A 16,921-nucleotide genomic window follows, 5' to 3' on the forward strand; every position below is an offset into this window, starting at 1 on the left:
CAAATACTGTTTGCTGCGTGAACTTGCAGATGTGCAGGCAGAGGCTGTTGCTGTAGCTTGCTCCAGCCCCTTGAAGTGCAGGGATGAGGTCTCTGGGCGCTCCCCCATGATGACCCCCATTACAGTTGCACGTGTGCCTGTAGGAAGCGATTGCCGCTACTGCCGTAGTCACTCGTTTGCTTGAAATGCGGAGACGAGTGGAGCTACCCTGAAACCTCCTCCCTGGTGCAGCCGGCCCTTTTCCACCACCCCGTCCCGGTCGTAGCTTCTGTTCCTCAGCCCCAGGGCACCACAGAGACCTTTTTGCTTTTACAGCCAGCGCCCTGCGAGTCCCGCCAGCCTTTGGCACAGGCCTTGCCAAACCTGTGTGTGGCTTGTGCTGTTTGTTGCTATTGCTTCGGTTCAGTATATTTTACTTGTTGAAATGTTTCAAGCACAGATAGTTGCAAGATTTAAATAAACCTGGAGGTCAGATTAATATAAGATATGCTCTCGATCTCCCCTGGGCTACTTTCCAGTGGAAATCCCATAGGGGATTAATACTCTGTAGCAGCGTAAAGGTATTGTGTTTTATGATTTTTTTTTAATATGATGTACTGATGTCTACAATTTAGTGGCTCAGGGTGATGGCAGTTTGGCCTTGGCACACTCTCTCCTATGAAGATGACTTACAGGTGGTGTTTGAGCTATGGACGGCATCCAGGAGCGAATGAGTTTGTGCTGGCGCTGCTGTAAGCGAGCAGCGGGAACGCTGGTTATTTATAATCTCCCGAGAACGTTTTGGTCATGGTGTTGGATGTACTTTCTGGTCTAACAGAACCAGGTTCATCAGAGGGCTGTTAATAGTAAAGTAAAAGCAGAGAAAAAGCCATAACACAGTGCATCTACTTACTGAAAAACATGGATTAACAGCTCCTTCCCCACACGGACATCTCGCAAGTCAATGAAGTACTAGACAAGGGTGAGGCTGTACTGCAGAGCAAGCACCATGCTTGCGCCCGCGTGATGTCCTTCCCTCCCTTCCTGTCCCGTCCCCACCGTGGCTGTGGCTGGTCCCGAGCCCGCCTGCAGCCCCGAGCCGGTGGCAGGAGCATTGCCAGTGTTTCCCACCCTGGATAAAATCCTGCCTGGGCTGGGAGTCACCGGGTGAAAGCCCGAGAAGTGGCGGCTCTTCAACGATGGGTGACCTGCCCGTTAATGCCATGTTCCGCTTGCATCGAAGGACAACTGGGGCGTGTCACAGGCATAACTCAAGACAGGATCTTTTTTGCAGGTTTTCTTCCTTGGTAACAATGCAAAATCACAAGGGCTGTCCCCTGCAGAGCACCACTGAACAGCTCCGTAACTAGTACCACTAATAAATACTAAGTGTCCGTACAAAGCTAGGAGGAAGCCAGCAAGTAACAGGGAGGCGAGAGCCGGGCTCCGCCAACCGGCGTTCGCACCGGGGCCGCCGGCCAGGGGCGTTGGGGGGCTGCGGGCGGGCTGCGGCGCCAGGTGCGGCCGCGGGGGGGCGCCGCGTGCCCAGCGCAGCCGGGCGGCCCGGAGCGGGCGGCGGTGCCGGGGGGAGGGGGCGGCGCGGGGGCGGGGGGGGGCGGCTGGTGCGCGGGAAGTGTCCCCGGGGTGTGCGGAGTCCCGTGAGGGGGGTTTGGGCAGGGGGGGGGTCGGGAATTGCGAGTGACATAGATCAGGGTGCTGCGGGGAAAGAAAACGCGCCGACTCCAGCACCTAAACAACGAATACACCAAGGATGACTTAGTTACGCTGGGCAACAAATGGCCGTAAACTGGTCCTTCTCTCTTGGTGCTTCTACTAATGCAATCGTAAAGTCAGGTAGTGTAAATGGAGGGGAATTAAAAAAAAGTCATTTGTTTTTTGCTTGCAAATAAAGCACTTGGACTTCCCATATTATACTTCAGTTCCAGAGTAGAAAGCGATCGAGGAATTTTGCAGCATAGGCGACTTTGTTTTGAACTGATTTTTAAAATTAGGCAAAAAACAGAGTGGAGACGGTCCTGCAGAGCCTGCGCTGGAGCTGTGGCTGCAGTAACGTGCCTCCCTTCGCTTTAACGAATTTAGGAGAATCTTCAGAAGAATTTCTGTAATTATTGACTATTGCACTTTGATTTTATCGCAGTCGTGACCTTACAACCTTCAGCTCCCCTCCTGCCGCCATTATCTCATCAGACTTATAAAACGTCAAACATGGTTTATTTACCAAACTGTACAAACCACCAGCAACGTCCAACACCGTAAAATACACATTCCTGCTGACGGATTTGGGAGGGCTCCCAGGGGCCCGGCCGCGAGGAAGGGGCCACGTTCGCCGCGCGCCCCTCAGCCCACCCCAACGGCGCCTCGGCCGGCTGCCGCCGCGGAACAGACGCTTCCCGCACAGGCTGCCTGCTGCTCCTGGGGGGCTGAGATTCGTCTTGCTGCCGCCGCGGAACAGACGCTTCCCGCACAGGCCGCCTGCTGCTCCTGGGGGGCTGAGATTCGTCTTGCTCGACAAGTACCCCGTGTGGCAGACAGATGAATGAATTTTTTGCCTTAAACATTTCTTGGTGCATGGGGTGCAGGCAGGCCATAACCCCGAACAAGACTGGGCTGCTGCGACCCCCGAGATGGTCTCCCTGCGACCACCTGGAACACACCGAGCCTGCACTGAACGAGACCATGATCGGGCAGAGACTTTGGGATCCGTTTTTAGCACAACTTCTATAAAACTTGCTTGGCATGAGTGGCTAAATTTGCTGAAGCCTTAGGCCGCACTCCCTAGTTCGGTAAGAAAGGGCCCCAGAGCTGGTGCAGGCGGGAACGATAAGGGAGTTACCAGCAATTTGCATTCCTGTGCACTGCTGACACAGTGCTAATTGCTGGAGTTACCAGCTCTTTGTCAGGACCTTGAGAGATGATGGTGGGACCCAAGGAAGGAAGACGCACCTGTCTGCAGAAACTGCAACAGAAAAGATAAGGGAGAAAAGAAACAGCCTGCCTAGGAACAACGATGAGACCCAATAAGGAGCAGGAGACCCCAGACTCAAAAATTACTATTGGTCTGAACTACCACGTGGGGGTGGGAAACTTAATTTGAAAAAGCTATAATTGCCCAGGGATCTCTTTGTTCAGGGTCCCTCTTTGGAGGTACCCAACTCGAGCTGTAACCACTGCACGCGTGTCATTCCGAGCTAACCTAGGGTCGGACCCAACTCGAGTTGTAATTACCGCACGCGCACCACCAAAACTTACACCCAGGGTGAAGAGGACCCACCTACCACCAGACGGGAACCCCCCCACTGCCGAGACTCCCAAAGGAAGAGGACCAACAGGACGCCGCTGGATCCACGGGTGGTGATATCTTTCTCTCTCTCTCTCTCTCTCTCTCTCTCTCTCTCTCTCTCTTTCCCCCTCTCTTTTGTTGAATGTTGGTAAGATCTGTTTTGTCTAGCTAGTTGCAGTATTCGCCATTGAATTATCCTATTTGACCACATGCCTTATCTTTGTGTTAATAAATCTTAAAACTGGTTGGCTGGTGTCGTTTCACCTTAATTCAGTCCAAGGGCATCACGAACTTGGTCGTTTGGCCCCAAGGGGAGGGAGGTCGTCCTGAACGACTCCTTTCGGGCTGCGACACCCCGACGGCAATTCATCAGGTTTCACGCAGTTTGCATTTGTTAGGACAGGTTGGCGTTAGTCGCTTAAGCGTGTTGGATATCCAATAAAATAAAAAAAGGGGGAATTTTCATTGAAAAGTTGGCTGTTAAAAACTTCATTCGAACTGTACTTGAAATCTGGAATTTTGCTGGGAGAAAATCTATTGGAAATTGCTTGAAAGCAGAGAATTTCCTTCTGTGAGGGCAGCGCTTGCGCACACGTGTGCGTGCCTGGCAGGCCCCCAGAAAGGCCAGTGCCCTTGCGAACAGATGCCAGCGAGAAATCAGCTGTGGTTGTCTTGGGGCCTGTTCTTCACCTGGGGGGTGACGTAACACGGTTGCCTTGGCTGTGCCTGAGCAGCGGAGGAGAAGAAAGGGGGGCCAGGAGCGGAAGGAGCAAACCAATGCGTAGAGGTAAAGAGGAAGATCCCAACAGCAACATGTCTCCTGCTGGTCCTGACTAGGATGGAGGGTCAGGAAAGGCGATTTTCCAATACCTGGAAACCCATCAGTGTCCATTGAGGGAAACACAAGGTACTTCCCCGTCCTAAATGCCCAAACCAAGGTTTTGGACAGGACGCCAGGGCGGTGGCTACCAACCCGTGACCGATGCCTTGGCCGCCTGTCCTCTCTGCCAGCGACAGTTCCCTATTGCCTACGTGCACAGCACGGGCTGTGGGGTTTTGCCCTTGCTGCTGCAATAACGCTTATGACTGAAAGTGTCTATATTTCAACAGAAGAATAGGTGCTCGATACTTTGCACAGTGAATAAAAAGGAACAAGGGAATACAAAACAGAACCAGCTGCAAAGGTATAAAAACTAAATTAAGTTTTTTATATAGTGCTTGCATTTATCTTAATAACAGCTTTGGATTGCCGGTGAGATCGCAGGCTGACTTAAGAGCGCATATAAAATGCTCTTGTTAACTGGGTAAACAAAATCGACTTTTTAATGTTTTTATATTGATATGAAAACAAAATTGTGTACAGGTGGTGTTGAAGTGCAAGGATGCTTGGCTCGCTCGTGGCTGGATCATGCAGCAGGAAAATGGGTTGCGTATATCAGAGCATGGACAGCAGTGGTTGTGATGACTGTACACCGGTCCTTTTTACGTTAAAAACCTGAAGACGTAGCAGCAAAGGCTGTTAAACAGCCGGCTTTAAATAACAGCAAAAGTCTGCTGTCTTGCTGCATAACACATTTATTTATGTGGTGCCTCTCTACCGTGTTTTTCCAGGTGTTACATGGAAATGAAGTGAATAAAGCAAGGCCTTGCTGCCCCGCATCAGGGGAGATGCCCAGGCACCGAAAGGGAATCACTCCAACCGTTCAGCGCGGTGTGAGGATTTTTGGTTGGCTTTTTTATCCGTTTTACTCTTTGGTGGCTTAATGTAAAGGCTATGCAGGGACGCTGCGTTCCTTCAGGCTTCCGGGAAAGGCCAGTTTCTCCAGCCCTAACGCAATTCTGCGTCGCAGTGATGTTGATGGTCGTTTCTGTAATACATCTTACGCTGCGTCGCAGCCCGGTTTGGGATTTTTGCCGAGGGACCCAGGGAAGGTCTGGCCGCCTAGGACGTGTTGTGGGCACCACCACTTCTTTTGGTTTCATGTTATCCCTTTAGTTTATGAAATTTTTCACGAAAAACCAGGGTATGTTGCTAGCAGCGTGCGCTGGGGCGGTGGGAGGGCTAAGGCGGGTGCCCCTTGCCTGCGTGTCCCTGCTCTGACACCGGCGGCACGGAGAAGATAAACATCGAGATGAAACTGCTAGCCAAGGTCAGTACCCAGTCACTGGTCCAGAAGCCACATGCCTTATGGAAACCTAACTTCTGTCCTCTGTTTCTAGAAAATACCCCTTGATACATCTTTATTACTACCTTGCAAGATCGGGGACTGTTTTACCTGTCGGGTGGGGATCCCAGTATGTGCCTGGGTCAGCGGCTTCCTGCTGCTCGGGTCACTCCTCTCCACGCGTTCATCCTGCAGCAGCCTTTTGGGGACGTCCACAATGTTTTAAGGACATGATGTGCTACAGTGCCAAAACTTCCTTGCTATTCCTCGGCTCACCTGAGTGTCGAGTATAGTTTCCTCTCAAAACAAGCAAGCCCCTAAACATCAGGGTGTAGCTCAGCCCACCGCAGCACTGCCGTGATTCGGAGGAGGTGGGTTTGTAGAGCAGGAGCCTACAGCCAACCCGCCCCAGCCGCTGGCTCCCTGAGCAGGGACCACAAATACGAGCGGCCAGAGACAAATCGCAGGACGACTCTGGGCCGCAGACTTGACAGATGCCTTCTCTCCGGAGGTATCTAACACTGCTTATAAGCATTTACCACAACCGCCTAATTTGGCAAGAATTACTACCTGACGAATACTTTAATAGATTTCTAGTCCCCATGTGTATAATTTGCTCTAGTCCCGAAATAGGTTTTTAGATTTGTAATGTACTTTTGAACCTTGTAAACTCCAGACTAAGTCCCCTTATGCATCTCGTGAGGCCGCAGCTACCGTGAGCTCTTCTGGGGGCAGTGGCCAGTATTTGGTATATAACCTTACGCAGCAGGAGCTTAGCCTGGCTGACGGGCCTCTCTTTGTCCCTGCAATACACTTGATGATTAAGTATAACGCATTGAGGTTGTTAGATCAGTCCACCTAACTCTCGGACAGCTTTGAGATAAGTTTAGCATTTTCATTTGTGTTTTTTAAGGGTTATACTTTTAGATAAAGCAGGACTGAAAAATTAGTTAGTAGTCTTGGAGACGTGCACTTCTTCAAAAGCTTTTAAAAATAGTGTATTTAAATCAACAACGTGGTCACATATTTAGGTAGCCTGCTTTAGAATAGTTCACTGCCTCAGATTCTAGTTCAAGAAAGTAATAAGTTAGAGGAGGTTTTCTTAGAAATAATAAGTTAGCATCTGACAGGCTGCCGTGTACTTCTGTTCCCATAATAAAAGGGGACCGTCGTGATGTGGGTGTGAGACGTGAAATGAAGAGAAGGACCCAGTCATTGTGCAAGGAGGGATCCTGCTCACATTCTTTGATCAAGGTGAAATACTTCATTAAAAGGCTATATAAAAATAGGCGTTGAAGGAAATGGGCTGGTCTTCAGCTGCAGTGTTTGGGAATGGAACAACTCTGCTTGGGGGCTCACAGTCCAAAGCGGTCGTTTAGCGCAGCATTGCCTCCTGCAACTGTTTTTCAGCCGCAGTTTTGATTGCAATGTTTTGCCCAGGTAGTCGTGCTTTTTATCTGAGGAGCTCGACAAATTTCCCACCTGGTTATCCAGCCCCTGGCAACACCCTGCCAAGACCGATGGGATGAGCGCGAGGCTGCCGAAGACAGATCTTACTCATGACTAGTTTGTTGCCCGTTTTGTTCTTGGGCTGCTTCTGCATTATGGCTTTCCAAGTGTCACCTTTTTTTCCTTGCATAAAAATCCCATATTTTGGATTATATTTCCTAGATGTACAAGCCTACATTTTTCCACTCTCATTTAGCTTATATCCATCTAACTTTATGATCCTCTCTGGAGTTCTCGTCTTCTGATATAGTCTCTTCTGCAAATGCAATGAACCTGCCATTTACTCCCCTAGCCTCATTGCTAGGGAGAGTATTAAATAATCCTGGCTCGAAATAGCTCCCTTTGGTACCCCACTAATGCTTTGTCTAGTATTATTGCATTAAATAAGAAGCCATGAAACAGCCTGGGGAGGTCTTGCCCTCCGTGGGAACTCAGTGGGTTTTGGAGGTTGGAAGAGAGCATCAATTCCTGCTTTTTGGGGCTGGGGCAAGGAGGCAGCAGAGCCAGCACAAGTCCTGGCTCCTGCCTAAATCAGTGGTAGGGGTCGGTGTCCCTGCGGGGTGACCAAGTGCTCCTGCCCCTGCCTGGAAAAAAAGGCTGTGAAGGGTATATTAGAGCATTAAGTTAAGGTTAAGAGCCGGGGTATCTGAGAGACCCATGCTGGGGTGGGTTGCTCTTGTCTGTGTGCATCCATTAACTGAATTTCACGTGCAGTTGAGCTGAAAGAGAAACCTGGAGTCTAAACAATAATAATAAAAATAAAATAACCATTCAACAGGGAATACAAATCATGGGAACATGAGTAAAGCGTAAAGCCTTTTGTTGGAAGGACTGCAGAGCCTCGGTGTATCCTGGAGAATTTCATAAATCTAATGAAGCTTTCACGCCTTCGGAGACAGGGCCTAAACTGCAGGGCTTCCCATCCATCTTGGGATCAATAGTGCAGTTAAGTAAAAATCACCTGCAAATAAAGAACACAGAGCTGGTAGTGCACCTCATCTCTCAAACAGGAACCATAATAATAATAAAAAAGTCTAGGCCAGCAATTTTCAAACTCGTGGCTGCATCTGCGATGGTGCTTTTTCTGGGATGACCCAGCAGTAAATCAGCAGAATGATAGCGGAGGTGCAGATAATTTCACATGCAGCGGGACTCTTTACTGACATGTGAAAAAACTGCGTGAAGACTTGTGTGAGATGCAAAGGTGGTTTGCAAAGCCTCCATGGTCGCCCTTCCCGGCCTCCTCCCTGCAGGGCACGATCCCTCTGCCCTCTCCGTTCAGCCGTTTGCAGGGCTGCCTTGTAAACCAGATCCTGGAATTGCTTCAGCAAAGAGCAGCCCTTGCTTTCTTGTTTTGGGAAACTGGGGAGTCAGCCCTCAGCCTCCCTCTTGCCCAGCAAGGACTGAGCTTGTAAGCTGCACTTTCCCATCCCTGGGGGAGAGTGGAGGAACAACCCGTGAAGATTTTGGGTCATGGAAAACCTCCGAGACAGGACTAGCAACAATTTTCTTCCCTTCTTTGGTTTCCCTGTTGGCAGCTTGACTTCGGGAACTGCGGCTTCAAGGAATGTGTCAAGAGCAAGATCTCGGCGAGGGTTGTGAAGCCCGACAGCACCAGGTTGGCCAGGGAGAGGTATGGGCTTGTGGTGGTTGTTGCTTCAGTAGGTGTCACGTGTGACCCTTAGTGGTGTGTCACACACAGGAATGGATAATAGAGCTGGGATATATAAATACTCTTCTTTTATTGAGCTATGATTCATCCTTCCATTCTAATCTAACACCAAAATAACTCAGATTAATTACCTAACCACTGAGGTACCTTACCACGCAAATTATTTTATTTGCGTTTGACTGTGAAATAGCTTTTCTCTCTTTCTTGCAGTGCATTACGGACCTGCCGAGGGTTAGGTGATAACATGATGGAGTGGGGAGAGTTTAGTAAGGCAATTTTTGCTTTTGCCTTTGCAGGGACAAGAGAGCTAGAAATTTACTCGCCTGTAACGGGTCATCTCGTGGCATTGCTGTACCTTCCGTTTTAAAGAAAAATAAAAGGGAAGTGTTATCGCAGAAGGTGGAGAGGGAGGGAGCTGACTGTAGTAATGAAGTGCACCGCACATCCCTGGGTTGTCCAGCTGACGTCAGGCAGCCCGAGTGGCAGCACTGAGATCAGACGGTGCTGGTAAGGGTGAAACCAACAGAGAAAGATGATGAAGTAGAGGACAGGGCACGTGGGATGGGCAGCTCCAAGGGAGCTTGGATAACCGTGGGCAGGACATCAGTGGGAAGTATTATCTGCTGGCTCCCTCCAGGCTGGCTGGTTTCCTCCTCCGGGCTGACAGCCCAGGATGAAAGGGGACGTTAAACTTTCATATTGCTGGTGACAGGGAAGAGGGGGGGTAAGCGGGTTGTCAGCACACCCACGCTAGCTTTGGGGGAGAGGGGGACGCGCTGCCAGACTGATGATAGTGTTTCTCCCGGCCCGCGGTAGCAGCCAGCCAGGCTTGATGTTCACCTGATGTTCGTCAGCCCTTGATGTTGATGAACCCTGCCCTCGGCACGCTTTAGACCTTGGAGGGAGCAAATACCCCCTGCTTTGGTCCTGAGTATCATTCCTACGTTGCTGTAATCGTCTCTCAGGTCCTGAACTTCTGTAGGAAAAAAATGGATGGGTGAAAACTCAACTTTGGTAATTTTGCATTACCGCTGGCGGGGGGATAGGGTGGCTGGTTCCCCAAGCCCCTGTGCCAGATGTCCTACTTTACGCAGGCTGATGCATCCCGATTAAACCTTTCCCTGAGCCATGCTCTCGGGACAGGAGACATGATACAGTGGGACGTGGAAAGCACCCGCCTTGTCAGAAATGCTGGGCTCTGCCCAGAGTACACACAAAACAAAACGAAATTATGGGGGAAGAGCTCCAGGGTCCACCATGTTGTGTTGGGGTCATGGCAAGGGCTGCTTTTGCACCTACCTTGGTAATGTTGATTTCTAGTTCAAGATTATGTACAAAATCAATAGTTCACAAGTGAAAACCTGTTAACCTCTCTTAAGTGATTTATTTGGCATGCTGGATCCTTGAAGGGGAATGGACTCCCTGAACCTGGCTCAAATTTAAAGCCGAGGAGAACAGTCCTCACCCCAGACCCTTTGAGGGAAGCGTCTCAGGTGTGCGACAGGCACTGCTGGCCACAGCACCAGGGATCTCCCCTTGGCATGTCTGGGCTTGGAGACATTTTATTGCTTGAGAAACTCTGGATTGCTGCATCCAGTATCTTTGCTTCGATATAGGACTTTTTATAGACGTCATAGACTTTTGGCCTGAAATCACTTTTAAGACACATGCACGCACCAGAAGACAACCTAGTTCAAAAAATGACTAAATCTGAGCTAAACGCATGGTCCTTCAAGAATATAGCAGCTGTCAGAGTCACCCGGTAAGCAGTTACCGTCAGAACTTGCTATGGTAAACAGGAGCTGTCAGTAAAGGGAGAGACCCATTTGGTTCAGATAGGTTAAGTACTGTCTCTTGGGTGGCAAGAAAGGAAAACAATATTGTGCCTTATTGCAAGACAATCTCTTCCTTCCCTTGCACTTACCAAAGTAAATGGAAGAACAACTGAAAGGAATAACTTTAGAGTTGGCTTTGCCGTCTTTCTTTATACACAAGGTGGGAGTTTATTCATTTCCTCCTTAATAAATGTTTTTTGACTAAATTGTTCAAGTACAAAAAATGTGGGGCAGTATGTTTTATACAGACTTTTGCAGATGGTTTCCTTATTTCTCCGAGCTGTTGATATGCGTGTTTGACATCCACAGCAAGTGACTGGTCACCTGAATGTCGCGGCTTTGTCTCTGTTTCCTAACTGCAAGATCTGTCCTTTAGGAGCTACGCCTGTCTGGAACTCACTGCTTTGGACTGAAGTATGGGAAATTAAATGTACCATTGATGCAAACTCAAATTTCATGGACTGTCAGCATCCCTCGGTGCGTAGGTGTGCATGTCTAGGGCTGTCGGGGAACTGTCTGTTCGCAGGAGGAAACGGGGCTTCACTGCCACTCTGCCTGCCGGGCTGGGCCTGCCTCCAGGCAAGAAATTATCTTAAAGACAGAGAGATTTAAAGATAAAGTTTCCACCCCACTTTTTCTTATTTTGCTTCCGTTTTCAGTCTGGCACCAAAGCTGGAACATCTACAGCTTGTCACAGTACACAGGGGCAGCTTGCAGAAGACGAATGGCCGAAACGCACAAGATCTGCTGGTAACTGCTTAATAACAGAGTGTTTTTAAATGCTTCTCTGACACTTTCATTTTTTATTTATAGAGTGTGAAGTACATGCAAATATAGTGTCTTTGGGATTGCACGCCGAGGCCCGGAACGTTCGCCAATCCGAGCTATAAATCTGGAGTAAAGCAATACATGCTGACTGTGATTTCGTTACTGTTGTAATAAACATGATGTGTTTGCTTTTTCCGTTCTTTTGAGGCTTCGCGGTACCACAGGTTTCCACTGCCCCGTCAGGTATAGCCGCCTCTGAGAGCCACCGGGGCTCCCCAGCTGGCTGACGGGCATGGAGCCTCCCCTTGCCATCGGTGGAAGCGGGGGCCCAAGTTCTCACCGGTCTGCGGGCACCCAGCCCGGGTCCACAGTGGTAGCTGTGGAATTATCTGGCGTTTTGACACTAAAACCCTACGTGCAAAATAAGTTACAATGTTGACAAGCGTAAGGTCTGAAGAAAGTACAAGGTGAAACGTAATCGATGAGATGGTCATGTAGTCAAGTAGGGAGGATAATGTAAAACAAAGGGACTAAGAGATAGTAACTGCCTGGAAATACAAAATAAATGATGTGAAGGAAAATGGTAGGATAACATGAGCGAAGGCGTAGGAGAGTATAAGGCACGATGAAGTCAGGCCTAGGAAGTGTGAAGAGACAATATCATGTAGGCTGGTGTAGACAAGACAGAGAAGCGTGGCAGGGGGAGGATTTAAGGAGTGACTCTGGGACTCCAGTGACAGTGAAGAGTGATGCTGCGCCTGGCAGCATGAGATAGAAAAATGACATTGTGCAGAATTATACGAAAAGCGGTATATTGTTCGGCCCTCTCCCAGATACGAAACAGACTCAAACTTCACATCTGATCATCTCCAGACTTTGGAAAAGCTGTCTCTGAGCTCCTCTCGCTGCAGCCGGCTGAAACGATATTCTAAAAACCCCAGGAAAAGGCTCTAGCTTTTGGTGCCGCTGCTCGTGAAGTGGGCTGACTCCCTTGCTGGTATAAGCAATGGACAGGATGTTTCATGGTGGCACTTTTAGTAATTCCTATTCTGCCCCCAGGTTTTTCTCTCTGAAGTTTTGTTGGTCTTCCCGCCTGTTTGAAAAGGCAGGTTGGGAAGTCAGGCGTGGAGAGAAGTCCAGGCCCAAGGAAAGCCCAGACCTGGAACCGGGTGTTTTGGCAAAAGTCCCCTTTTCCTGATCATCTGACTCTTTCCCAGCCCTGCACTGGCCAATTGCAATGCCAGCAATTACTTTTGACTTTCACTCCCTTAGACACACCCTCTTATGGGCATCTCTTTGTCCTTACAGAAGTGAGTTGGTACAAGTTATAGAGACGCTGCATGTATGTTATAGCAGTAGGGAACGGTTTCACAAGACATCGGTGCTGTTTCTCCATGCTAAGCAAATTGGTATCATGAAAGTTAACAGCAAAGTTTATCAGCAGTTTAAATAACTAGGAAATAATAACAGTTCAACATGCAGTTTTTCTTAAACAGTAAAAATAATTCCAGCTAATAGAAAAACTTCAACAGACAGAATAAGCTCAGGAATCTATTTAAACAACATGTCTAAAATTAAAATTAAAAATAGATCACATTATAGTTTTTGCTGTTTTTCCTTTACAAATAAGCACACTGCCACCATTTTAGGAGAGAAGGAGGGCTGTGTCTGTGGCTAGATTACAGCTCACGTCTTTGCCGGGGGCTCGGCTCATCCGAGGACGCCTCAGCTCAGGAGAACGTGTTGGGAAACGTCGCTGGGTGGCTGGCCCCAGTGCTGACATCCGAAAAGCGGCCCAAGCTTGTTAGAGACCCGCGCCCTGTCTGTCCCGGGCTCATCGCCGGTGCTGCCGCGTGAGGAGGGTGGGAGCGGGCGGGCGAGGGAAACCATTCCCGGCGGGAGCTCGGGGCCGTACGCCGCCTCCGCAGTGACGACACGCGGCGTTTCTCCGGTGCTTCCCGTGCAAGCCTTGCGGAAGTCTTTGCTTAAGCCTCACAGAGAAACCACCTTCATGTGCAGATGCCTTGGGGTGCAGAGCGGTGAGGAGGCCCGGGGGAGCCAGCGGGAGCGAGGTGCCGGCGCCAGGCGCTGCCCTTGCAGCCTCTCCTCTCGGGGCGACTTCTGGCTATTCAGAGAAACCTCACGAACAGAAGTCTGTTATGCACTTAATTATAAAATACAAATAAAGCAATATCCCATAGAGCCCATCCAAAATGTTCCCTTGGAGCAAAAGACAACGTGGGGCTCAAGCGGGGGGAGATGGGACATTTAGGAAGTAGCCGTGCGCAGGCAGAGCTGTGTTCGTGGCTGGCAGGCACCATCTCAGCCCGTCTCAAACGTGAGGGCGTTGGACTTGGCTTATCCTTCCCTCTTGCAGACAAAACTAAATCAAACACCTCCCGTTTGACTCACGCTGCAAGCGTGACTGGAGACAGCCGCTGCAGCCCAGCTGCTCCTCATGCGCCTTCGGAGCAGCAGTAACTTGTTTTTGTGTCTGAAGCCCTAGTTCGAGTCCAATATTTGGTGCTTACTTGTGTTTCTCTAAATCTCAGCGTGCTGCGTGAGAGGCCTCCGTCTGCTGATCTGTGACTGAAGTCTGCAGGGTGAATTAAACGTGCCGTGTGTAGGCTGGTATTCTTGAAGAAAGAAAAAGCAGGCGAACACAGAGAAGGTAAAGAATGATCAGGGCTTGGTATTTTAAACAATTAACATTTTGAGGCCCTTTAAAATGGAAGGGAATGTCAGCTGATAAAAGAATAAAATGAGAAAACCGATCCCCCTAAAAACAATTATGGGAATCACAGGCTCGGATCTGTCATCTGCTACTCCTAACTTTCTAGTAACTTTTAGAATCCTGAGTTTCGGCCTGATTTGCTACAAATAACCAAGATGCCCCAAAGCGCGCGAGGCGACCGGGGCTGCGGTGGGGGCCCTGGGCTCCCTGCCAGGGCCCTGCCTGGTGCCGCGGTTTGCTTTTCCGCCTCGCCAGGGCTGCGGTTCTTGTACCCCCTGCTCTCACGGAGCGGCAGAGAGCTGCTCTCTGTCGCTGCAGCACGGGAAAACATGCTGCCGGCTTGGGAGCGCGGAAACGGAGCGGCTGCCCCGCGAGAGCTGACAGCGTGACCTCCGAGCGGAGGGATTTGAATTAAAAAGCAATTCCGGTAAGTACCGGGCGGGGGAAGAGTCCTAGTCCAGGAAAGAAGAATAAAACCAGGAAGAGCTTGAGAAGTTTCTGAGCTGCTCAAAAATGCGTCTCGCCAGTATTTGAAAGAATAAAACTGCCCAGGCCCTTAGTGCAAAGTGACAGGGAAAAGGGAAATAAAAAAAGCTCTTCTGTTGCCTTTGGTTATAAGGGAAAAAAGGAAATATTACTGAAGGTGTCTAGTGGCTGCCTTAACTCAAGCCATGGGGAGAAGGCAGGAGCCGCCGAGCTGGCTGCCGGGATCCGGGCGCTCGCTCCCGGCTGGGGAAGCGGGGAGACGCATCCTGCGAGCATCCCGGCGTGGGAAGGGGGCCGTCCCGGCCATGCGGAAATGCAGGCAGACCTTCTGCTGTCACCCCGTTCTCAAGGGTGGTATTATCGAGGTGCTATTTTCGATTTTTTCATCTGTAACGAGATGGACACGCTAACAGCACTGGCAAGACAAAGCGATGAGGGCAGCTGTGGAAGCACCACGATGAAGAGCTATGCCACATCTGTTGGTTTAAGAAAAGGAGGTCTTTAAATGCTAAACAGCTGAAGTTGGTCTTGGCATGTACAAATGTTCGTCTCAGGTCTCCTCATGAGCAGAGTGATATTGGTACATAGCAAGAGGAACTCTGATTGCACAGAAGAGCAGCAAAAACCAAAAAAAAAGGCATGCCTTGCCTGATGGAGCTGATACACTGTCTGCATGGAAAATGCAGCAATGGAGGTAGAAGCGTGCAAAGGCCATTGCAATGCATTTTCCAAGCGGTGCTCGCGTGCCGCGCGGGAAGGTGCACGTCCGCCTGCGGAGCAGAAGAAGACATGCGGAGACGGCCCCCACACGCCTTCCCATCCTCCTGCTCCAAATTTGACCAAATTTTAGGGGGCAGAGAGGGAGCAGCCCCATGGAGCCTGTTGCAGGGGGCACCGCCTGCCTGGGGCAGCCCCCACACAGAGGTATTTCAGGGTAAATATAAAGATGTGGGTTATGAAAGTGCATGGGGGCAAAGCGAGAAGTCATATGAAGAAGGGGAAGTCTATTAAAGCTATGTAGATTGCTTGGGAAGCAGGGCTTATTTGGGCAAAACGCATTTTAATATGACTCTAATGAGGCTGATCTGTTTTAACAAGGATGACGAGGAGCACTAGTGGGGATATAGGAGAAAAGAAGAATTTTAGGCTGCAGAAAAAGCCTGGAAGTGACAGCCTTAAAGAGTTTTAATTGTTTAGATTACCAAAAAGGAGACAGAGCGGTGACTTAATTATGGCGTTTACGTAAATCCACAGGGAAAAAGTAATGGTTACTATAGAGTTAAGTGGCTAAGGGAAAAAAGGCATAAAAAGAGTGAATAGCTGAAAGCTGAGGCCAAATAAATCCACACGAGGAACCCAGCACAGTTTTGAGCGGCGAGGATGATTAATCACTGGAACAAATTACCAAGTGAAGCAGTTGATTCACAGCATCTTAATGCTTTCAAATCAGAACTAGTTGTCTTGAGTCACAAGTGGATGGCTCTAGTTAAGCAAAAATTATTGGGCCTAATAGAGAGGTGATGTTTCCCTGCAGGAAAGGCGTCACAGCTGGCCCCCGGACAAAAACCTCCTAAAAACCTTCTAAGCCCAAGTTTTAAGCATGACTAATTTTCCATAGAATTGCCTAAGCAGAGGACTTATCCATGCAGCAGCTGGAAACAAGTCAGTGCTTTACCTCTCTGTTGCACCGCTTTCCATTTTCTATTGGTTTTGTTAAACACATTTGTGTTTTAAATATTACACAGAAATGTGCTTCTCTGCTTGCTCTGGCACAAAGCTCGCCCGAATGCACTGAAAAGAGAAATTCCCACGTGCCGGGCAATAGCTGACAACTCCCTCTCCGGGGCTGCAGTGCTACATTTGTCACAGTGGGTGAAGCTATGCGAGGCAATTAATCCCAGCCGGATCCCCCGCAGCGCGGCCCGGAGCCCGTTATGAAATGCCGCCGGCTCTCCGGAGAGCACTTGGAGCACACAGGCGCTGCGACGCTGCTTTTAGGAAGATAATGGATAAAGCTGAAATCAGATTTTCAGATGAGTCTTTCCCTTCCATGGGGGCTGTCTTTATAGTTTCAGCTGTGCAGAATAAAAAGGAAGAGTATTGGCTTCCTAATGAAATGCAAAATTTCATTAATTTGGTGGTATTCGTTTCTTTACGAGGATGTGGCCAGCCGCGGCGCTGGGCACAGCCCTTGGTTGGCCCTGGCTTACTTCTGCAGTGCGAGTCTTGGTCCTGCAAAGTGTCCAGAGCTTGTCACCTTCCCCCAGCGCTCGAGGGCCTTTAGGTGCAGGTCCCTTGGTGTCACTGAGCATTCGCTTTCACGCTATTTTTTTATCTAGTTTATGTCAGGGAGCATTCAGTTTTTGTAAAATTTCAGCAGCAGCACAAGATCTAAAGCGTGTTTCTGTTTATTCTCATTCTCTCTCTGTCTATATACACGTGCTTATATCTATACATACACATATAGATAGA

Source organism: Dromaius novaehollandiae, chromosome 7, assembly GCF_036370855.1.
Source record: "Dromaius novaehollandiae isolate bDroNov1 chromosome 7, bDroNov1.hap1, whole genome shotgun sequence".
NCBI classification, from domain to species: Eukaryota; Metazoa; Chordata; class Aves; order Casuariiformes; family Dromaiidae; genus Dromaius; species Dromaius novaehollandiae.